The 9,690-nt window shown below is 35.5% G+C and overlaps 1 long non-coding RNA gene across 1 annotated transcript; it reads right to left on the reverse strand.

Annotated features, from left to right (window-relative positions):
• Positions 1–227: 227 nt before the first annotated feature.
• LOC132530411 (uncharacterized) lies at positions 228–4,851 on the reverse strand. The gene is made up of 3 exons (XR_009543794.1): positions 4,730–4,851; positions 2,669–2,772; positions 228–371 (listed from the first exon to the last, which is right to left on the reverse strand). It is a non-coding gene; the product is annotated as an uncharacterized LOC132530411 (long non-coding RNA).
• Between the last annotated feature and the right edge of the window lie 4,839 nt (positions 4,852–9,690).

The following is a 9,690-nucleotide window of genomic DNA, read 5'->3' on the forward strand; positions in this document are numbered from 1 at the left end:
CTACTCAGTCTCCCATCCCCCCAGACGTCAAACTGACACAGCATGGCCCAGAGCCTCAGGTATATAAAAATAAGCATTCACCAAAGTCCCTTTGTTAGCATAAACTATCTTCTAAAACAGATGCATTATGACCCAAAGCCTGAGGCATGCGAAAACACTTTTATTTGGAAGGATATTCCAAGGGCTCAGAGATTATATCCCCAGGAGCAGGTCAAGGGTCAGTCAGTCTTCCTGAAGACAGGCTTTTCTTTGAAATGTGTAGAGTAGGAGCCGCCCAAACCTGCTCAGTTAACCCTTTCTTTCACAGGTTCCGTTAAGATTGACAATCGGTTCGGGCTGCTACTCCTTCCTCGAATTCAAATCTGAGGGAACTATAGAAACCAGAGAGAAACACAGATCATAATAATTAACAACACAATAACAACAAATTTTATATATAAAAAAATCCCTAGGGAAATTCTGCCATAAACGTTCCATAAATTAGTAGAAATATAGAGGTTTGAGAGGTTGGTGGAAGAGGAAGACTCAAAGTCAAAGCCACGGGTGGCTAGAGGAAGCAGTGAGAATATACATTGGAAGAAATGTTTCTTTTTAGCTGTTCCCAATCCCCACGCTGCAAACTCGACTGACTCTTCATTCTCGAGAACGGGAAGAATGGTCCAAGCTGCCAACTTCAGAAGGATAAAATTGAGTAGCACCAGAACCCTGCTGAAGTGGAGACTGAAGAAAAACAGGTGATGATTAAATACATGCCCTCTGAGTAAATCAAGGAAATGAAGACTGAGAATTGACCCCTGAATTTAGCAACAAGGAAGTCACAAGTGACCTTCACATGAGCACTTGTTTTGGGGGATAGGAGATAGAGCTGAAGTATGGAGAAGAGAAGCAGCTAAAATTGATTAAATTATACTTAAGAAAGAAGAGAGAGAGAGAATTCAAGAAAAATGTTTTTGTTTTTTTTTAAAAAAAAAACCCTCTCCCTAAGTGTGACTCTATGAGAAGGAAAGACCTCAGGAATAGCTAGAAAGAAAAATGGAAGTATCTATTAGTAGAGAAGAGGGAGAATCATGAAGCAAATAAGGGAGAATCACTGAAGCAATGTGCCTGGGTAGTACCCAAGTGGAGGGGTTGACCTTAGCTAGCAGTACATACTGTTCATTTGTAGATGGTTAATTTGGGTTCCCCAAAGATAGAGACAGAGACAAGAATTTCTTGTAGGTAGTTTAGTTGTTAGGGAATCCTAGGAAGCAGAAGTGAGGAATTAAAAAACATGAAACAAGGAAGGTTAAAATCAATCAATCAATGAAGTGTATGTCATTAAGCCAGTTTCCAGTTTGGGAGCTCAGTCTCTCTAGGGGCCATTTAAAGATCCACAGAAAATGGACATCAGAACTGCCCCACTGAGGGACATGGAAGAGGGGACATCCCATACCCTCTTGGTTGAGGGTTGCTCCTCTAAAAATTATCTCCTCTGTACACCCTATATTGAAGAAAGATGGGCTAGGAATTTAAAGTTGGGGAAGGAGGGCAATATGAAGGACAGTTCAAAAGTCATATGATTAGATAAAATTGTTATAAGGAATTGGAAACAGGACATAGTTATGAGAGAGTGGGATGCTTGAAATTAAGATTATGGAAATGTTGCCTTTGCTAGTAATGAAAAGGACTAGTGTAGCCATCCATCCATGGAATTAGATGGTGAAAGTGGGGTGGGAGTGATCACTGAAGTAGAGGTCAAATTGAGAAGTCTGTATTGAAAGATTATTCACTTGAATGATGGAATCTTGAAAAATGAATGCAAGAGGTCACATTGGAGAAACTGACAGTGAGCCAGGAGCTAAAATCTTCAAATAAGTAAAAGGAGCAGCTTAGGAGTTGGTTGATACTTACAGCAAGAAAGAATGATGCAATGATGTACCCAAGGGTTTAAATATTATTTAGAATTCCAGGAACATGGTGGTAATAAAAAACATACTGGCATTTTTTTGGGTTTTATTATAGTTTTTAAATTCTCTACAGATAATGAACACCTTAATTACCTGGACCTGGAGAAGACTGCACCCCACTCATCCTGATACATCTCAGAAAGTGTGCAGTATATAATGAGGATATGAGATTTCTAAAATTTTAGTGATACTAAGGGTAGGGAGAATGTTCCAGAAGCAGCAGTAAGGACTGAGAAATATGCCTCTATCATCCCTAGCACAGCAGTATGAGGAGTATAGGAAATATCATTTGAGAGGGCTGCACAAGAGGTAGTACTCCAGGGGCCAGCCAGGAAAAAAGAGTTGAAGTACAAATTAGTGATGGCGCCTTCCAGAGAGAAGAATGGGTGACTTTAGGATCTGAGATTGCGGAGAAGGTATTAGAAGGACTTGAGAGCGTTGAACAGGGGCCAGTCAGGTATTAGTTAGAACAAGAATGTGAAGGAATGTTCAGAGAATTAGTTGAAGATTTAGGAGATTTTGCTAATTACTGACTGACTTCCAGAGGGTACAGTGGGATTGATTCAGAAGCTGGAGAAGGTAAAAATGGTATTAGTGAAGTAGTTGCCAAGAGTTACGTTGGAATTAAAGTCTTAGAGTTGTGGAATCATCTAAAACCATAAACCATTAAAGAAATCTAAAACTTTTAAAGAAATAGAATCAGTAGCTTGAAATCTACTCACAAAACAATAGTAATAAATCAGATCCAAAAGGTTATAGATGAAGTCTGCCAGTCTTTGAAGAACCAAAGCATCCATCCCTGCTTGATAAGCACCATTCCAGAGAGCTGAAAAAGAAGTTCCCCCGAAGTCTATGTGAATTCCATACTAGAAAGAAACGTGTAGGCAAATCTCACTTCCCAAAGTAGCTGAAAAAATCCTATAACAAAATTAGTAAACTGCATCTATCAATCATTTTTAAAATTACAAGAAGGCAGAATTTATCAAAGGGATGCAAGAAATGTTAATGACATGAAACTTATTCACCATGTTAACAAAGGAGAAAGTTAAAATCTTATAATCATCTCTATAGATGCCCAACATTATGATAAAAATTCAACACACTTTTATGATTAAGAAATGGCAAACTAGGAATAGAATGGAATTTCTTTAATCCGAAAAAGATAATCAAAAGCCTGCAGCAACTTTTATTCTTAATGGTATGTCATTACATGCCTAACAAATACAAGGATAAGCACAAGTCTTTGGATGCAATCACCAAAACTATTTAATTTTGTTTTACAGTCATCTCTTGGCCCTTTACTCTGTCATGTGAGTATTAGAGTGTTTTTTGCGTTTAGATTTTTTTTCAAAAAATTCACATTCAGCATTTTAAATGAAATTGTGTTGAATATATAGATTTGTTTGAGACTTGTGATCTTTAAAATATTTATTCTGCTTAAATATGAACAGGAACTATCTCCTCTTTTTCTAGATCTTCTGTTAAGCCCTACAATAATGTTATGTTTTAAAGTTTTTAAACAACATTTATTAGATTTATTCTTTTGTACTTAATTGTTTTTATTGCTATTGTAAATGACATATTTATTAAAATTCCAATTTCAATTTACTATTTCTGGGTATAGAAAAAGTATTAATTTTTTGTATACTAATTTGTTTCCAGCAAAGTTTCTAAACTTCATTAATTCAAATGATTGTCTATAGATTTTCTGTCTAGACTATCATAACATTTATATATAAGGAGGGTTTTGTTTCTTCCTACCCAACCATTTAGCTGACATTTCTTTTTTTTTTTTTTACTTTGTATTTTGTATTGGGTATAGTTGATTTACAATGTTGTGTTAAGTTTCAGGTGTATAGCAAAGTGATTTAGTTATGCATATGCATATATCTGTTCTTTTTCAGATTCTTTTCCATATAGGTTATTACAGAATATTGAGTATATTTCCCTGTGCTACATGATAGGTCCTTGTTGATTATCTATTTTATATATAGTAGTGTGTATATGTTAATCCTAACCTCCTAATTTATCCCTCCCCACCACCTTTCCCCTTTGGTAACCATAAGTTTGTTTTCTAAGTCTGTGAGTTGGTTTCTGTTTGGTAAATAAATTCTTGTGTATTATTTTTTAGATTCCACATATAAGTGATATAATATGATATTTGTCTTTCTCTGTCTGACTTCACTTATTATGATAATCTCTAGTAGCAACCATGTTGCTGCAAATGGCATTATTTTGTTCTTTTTTATGGCTGAGTAATATTCCAGTGCATATATGTACCACATTTCCTTTATCCATTTATCTGTCAATGGACATTTAGGTTGTTTCCATGTCTTGGCTATTGTGAATAATGCTGCAATGGGGTGCATATATATTTTCAAATTATGGTTTTCTTCCTGATCTTGCTGTATCCGTCTGGTAAGTGTGGAGTAGAAGCAGGTGGTCTCTGCCTCCCCCTAAGATTTCTAATAAGAAGGATACTAGCTGACCAAATGGATGACAAATATCTATGACAAATAGGAACAAGAAAGAGGATATATGTAGCTGCAGTTTTGATGTGTTTGTGGGAGGAGGTGAGCTCAGGGTCTTCTGCCATCTTAATCCCACCTTTCAAACTCTATTTCTTTCCTATGATGCTACAAAATTCAAAGATATTCTATTTTTTTCTTTCTTAATATAAAAGTAGCTGCTAAGAAACTAAAAATCCAGGCAGAATATTTTTATAGTTTTATAGAGCTGGAGAAACCAACATTTGAATACCAGGCCCATCAAAAATGAGTGACCTTCATAAATATTTCAAGCTTTCAGTTGAAACGTCTGAAATGGGCAGATTCAGGTGATAGACTCATATTCTGTTGGCTTTCCAGAAGAAGATTGAACTATCTCTGAAGAAATACGACATCATCCGGAGCCTCTCCAATGTTTCATGCTCATTGGCCAGCATTCACTAAAAAGCGGCCATGTGTGCTAGGAAATAGGAGAAAATTACTGAGACCCAAGAGAAAAAGACATAGGCTTTAAAACATACCCATAGATCATCTAGATATTTTATTCATCATAGAGGAAGTTTAAAATAATTATGAACAAGATAATATACAAAAATATGGAGAATTTTTCCAGATAATTAGAATGTATGAAAGAAGAAAATAAACAAACCTGAAAAGTAATGAACTGAAACTAATACTTAAATGGATGGATTTAACAGCATATTAGATAGATAGGAATGGAGGGTTTGTAAACTAAAAGGAAGATGATGATTAAGTATTGAAATAAAGTCAGCTTTAGCATTTTTACCATTAGTGCATAACATAAATCTTTAATATGTGCTTACTTCACATTTGAATGATAGACATGTTTTTAACTTTTCAAAAATTTTACTTGTACAGTGTTTGGAAGTTCCACTGAGATGCCCAAGTGGATTATCCCAGGTAAGCCACGCAGACCAGCTGATGTAGCTGAGAGTAAGGGGAATCTAAAAATGGATGTGGGGACTTCCCTGATGGTCCAGTGGTTAAGACTTCGCCTTCCAATGCAGAGGGCACAGGCTCAATCCCTGGTCGGGGAGCTAAGATCTCACATGCCTCACAGACAAAAAACCAAAACATAAAAAAAACAGAAGCAATATTGTAACAAATTGAATAAAGACTTTAAAAATGGTCCACATCAAAAAATCTTTTAAAAGAATAAATAAAAAATAAAATAAAATGGATGTGAACAACGGGACATGATGTGTATCAGTTATGGCCTTGGGACCAAATGCAACAATAGATATTGTTACTTATCCTATTAACACTGCTCTTTTAAGGATTCCTAGAAATTGTAACCAACAAGAATCTTGGAGAAGCTGCAACAGGTTGTAGTAGACTGAATGTAAGAAGTGACTGCATATGAGTAATTCAAGGTTGAGACTATAGAAGTTACTATTGATGATTTGCCCATACACACTTGAATTCCTTTAACCAGGTTGATGTGACTGTTATCCAGCTGCTAAGAGCGCCCCTGCTCACACCTGCAAACTTCTCTGAGGATTATCACCCCTCCAGAAGTGCCTGGAAGTGATACCCCCACCCCACCTGCCAAGGGAGGTCATAGCCAACACCTGATTGCTGTAAGAAGGTACAGAAGTCCTACTAAAACTCCAGTCTCTTGCCTCAAGGTATGTGTGAGGGGATTGATACATTCTGGGTTTTTTTCATTTATGTACCAGAGCTTCCCAAATGATTATGCTCATGCTGGATTTCACCTGAAGACTGTCCTCACTTCATTCTTCCATTCCCTGTCCTATTTCTTCATTCTCTAAAGGGTTCAAACTATAAATCAGTTGCACAAGGATACAGCATAATTCGCTTTATTATGCTTCACTTTATTGCACTTCACAAATACTGCGTTTTTACAAACTGAAGATTTGTGGCAGTCCTGCGTTGAGCGATTCTATCAGCACTATTTTTCCCACAGCATTTCCTCACTTGGAGTCTCTGTGTCACATTTTAGTACTTCTCACAATATTTCAAACTTTTTCATTATTATTACATTTGTTCTGGTGATCTGTGATCAGTGATCTTTGATGTGTCTATTGCAAAAAGATCATGGCTCCCAGAAGCCTCAGTTGATAAAATCTCAGTCTGTATATGTTTAGCCTAGTGTAGCCAAAGGCTCAAGAAAATGTTCCTCCTTTGAACACCCGCCTTCAGGCTGGCACACTGCCCCTTACATTTCAGCCTCCTCAGCGTGATCACTGCCGGCTGGGTTCAGCTTCTCTCCACCACAGCTTGAAAGTGCCCCTCGCAGAGTTCATCTTGTGTTTCTCACTTTCAAGGATCAGAGCTCTGAGCTATCTATTGCCTAATATCTGAAAACAGATACTTCTTGTATGTTCAGTTTTAGCGTTTATTATCGCCAATATAATTCCCATATTTGATATTTCATCATGACTGAAACCAGAAATCTCTTATTATCTATACAGAAAAACACTGAATCTTACTCCTACTTCATAGCATTTATAAAAATCAATTACTGATGGATTCTAGATTTAAATATGAAAACTAAAATAATAAAACTTCTAGAAGAAACCTGGGAGTGGGCAAAGTTCAGTATGTGTTAAGCAAAAGACATGTATAAGAACTTCAGCATTATTGGTAGTATTTCCAAACTGTAAGCATCTCAAATTTTGATTAACGGTAAATTAATTGTGGTTTATTCACCCAAGAGTGATAAAAAATCACAACTTATATATTCAAAAATATGCATAAATTTTACAAGAAAATAGACACTTATATACTATATGCATACTATATATTCCATTTATTTCAAGTTGAGAAATGGGCAAAAGTATGTATGCAGTAATAAAAATAAGTATGGTGATTAAGATATTCGCCATTTGAAAAGAAATAAAAACTAGAAGAGCGCACACTCTGGAGTGCTGGTAATATAACTTGATCTGGACAGACAGTACACAAATATGTCAGCTTTGCGAAACTCACCCATACCTACAAGTCAAGTTATGTATTTTATTCTATGTACCTTGTGCTTCAATAGTAACAAACATAAAGACAAATAAACAAGACAAAGAGTCATTCTTGGTCAGATACCTTCTTACAGCTCCTGGCCATCTTTTCATTTACTAGTATTTCAGCTCCAGCTTGGATTTTGACACTCAGAGATATCCCTTCATTTCTTACTAGATAATCCACAAATGATATGTACTATATATTATCCAGGATTTTTAAAAATATTTATTAAGGGAATGGGTTCATTCTTGCCTGGCAGTCCATTATTTCTGGAACACAAGCTGCTTGTGGGAATATAAATTGATTTAATCTGCCTCAAATATAGTTTGACAGTTGCATCAAAAGCCTGACAATGGTTCACCTCATTCATTTTTTACATCTCCTTTCACAATCCCACTTTCAGGAATCTTACATTGAGGAATTATTTGATTATGTGTCTAGGTATGCACATTATCAAAACAAAACAAGGTACAGCTAGCAACAGGCACATTACCAAGACAGAAAACAAATCCTGAAAACAGCCTAAGTGTCCAACAATAGAATATTAGTTACAGAAATTATGATATATACTTAAAGTCAATGACGAGATTGACATTAAACTGATGATGTTGAGCTATATTCAGTGACATGATTTTTCATGATATATTGTTGTTAGGAAAGAGCATTGAGCATCATGTATTATATTAGTCCCACTTCATAAAAAAGTGATAGAGATAGATACTAATGAAAGATATGCACAAAAAGGCTGACAGTAGTACTTCTGGGTGGTATGCATTTGAGAAATTTTCTTGGTTTTTTGTTTTGCATGTTTATGCTTTGTAATTTTTATACAATGATTTAGACACAAATAATTTTATAGCCGACACCTAAGTGCTAATGTGTTGATTTATTTTTTAAGGGAAAATATTTTTTGAATAAATATATTAAGAATAAGAGCATGATTCTGTAACCCCAAATCCTAAACAGCCATATGTAATATCTTAATGTCAGGCCCATCAGACTCAGTAAGTTTGGTTTCTACCCTCTCAAGACAAAATAAATACATTAAAGAATACAAGCTGAATATAGCCCACTGAATTATGTTAATATGAGTAAAAGTTTACCTTATAACTATTCTTACTGTTTCCAATTTATACACTGCATTTCACTATGATTCCATGCTGTGTGTTTCCATTGCTTTGAATTTTCTCACTTTTTTGGAAACCTACAAATTAAGAATTAACTAACAATTTAGAACTTTTGTGCAGTCACTCTCTGTGTACTAGTGTGTACTGTGTTCTGACAAGTTTTGTACAGATGAGAAAGTAGTGAAACATAAATCAAAATGAATTCATTTCATCAAAGCCATGTGGTGATCAAAAGTAATTAATTAAGAGAAGTAAAAACTAACAAACACACAAAACAGAGATTGTTTTTTCATCAGACTTTTACTTAGGAGAAGTTTACAAGCCTGGATATCTGGGAATTTTATTAGATTATCTCTTAAGTGGAAGTCTTATGAGGTCATGTTGAGGGCAAGGGTAACCCTCTATATTATTTGTGTGTATATATACATACAAAATCTATTTATTTATGCACAAGTAAGGCTCCATGGGGCATTTTTGTACTGAACACAAAATAAGGAATTTTAAAAATTTCTAAATTACTTCCATTTTCACAAAATACAAAGAATAGTGGGTGCTTTAAGTCCAGTGTATGCAGCTACCTATTCATCATAGCTGGCTTTGCTGAGATAGGTCTTTGCATCCTTTCAGAACTATATATAAAGCCTGGTCTAGAGACCACTCTCTATATAACAGAACTAGGAGATATTTAAAGTATCTTCCAACTCTGAGAGTCTACAATCTTTGGAAAAACAGAAGACATATTTCCTTAATGTATAGACATCCCTTTTGGCCTAGAGTGTGATGTCATATCCCCTCTCCCTCTAGAAGGATGCACTGCTTTTCTTCATTGGTCTATGTGTTACATAGACATTGGTCTATGTCTCCAGTGCATCACTGGCTGAGGACCACCCAAGAAGGAAAGTTCACTAACGGCTCACTGATCTGGATTTCTTATGGAAATCTTAGCCTGGGAATAGTTTTCCTGAACTACAAGATTCAACAGGCTTTACCATAAGCTCACAGATGGCTCCGGAACCACAAAGGTGTCTATTTTTAAACATATGAATTTTATTATGTATGCACCAAAGTCACCATCCATGTACAACAACTTCCATATGCTTAATTTTTGAT

This window comes from Lagenorhynchus albirostris, chromosome 12, assembly GCF_949774975.1.
Source record: "Lagenorhynchus albirostris chromosome 12, mLagAlb1.1, whole genome shotgun sequence".
NCBI classification, from domain to species: Eukaryota; Metazoa; Chordata; class Mammalia; order Artiodactyla; family Delphinidae; genus Lagenorhynchus; species Lagenorhynchus albirostris.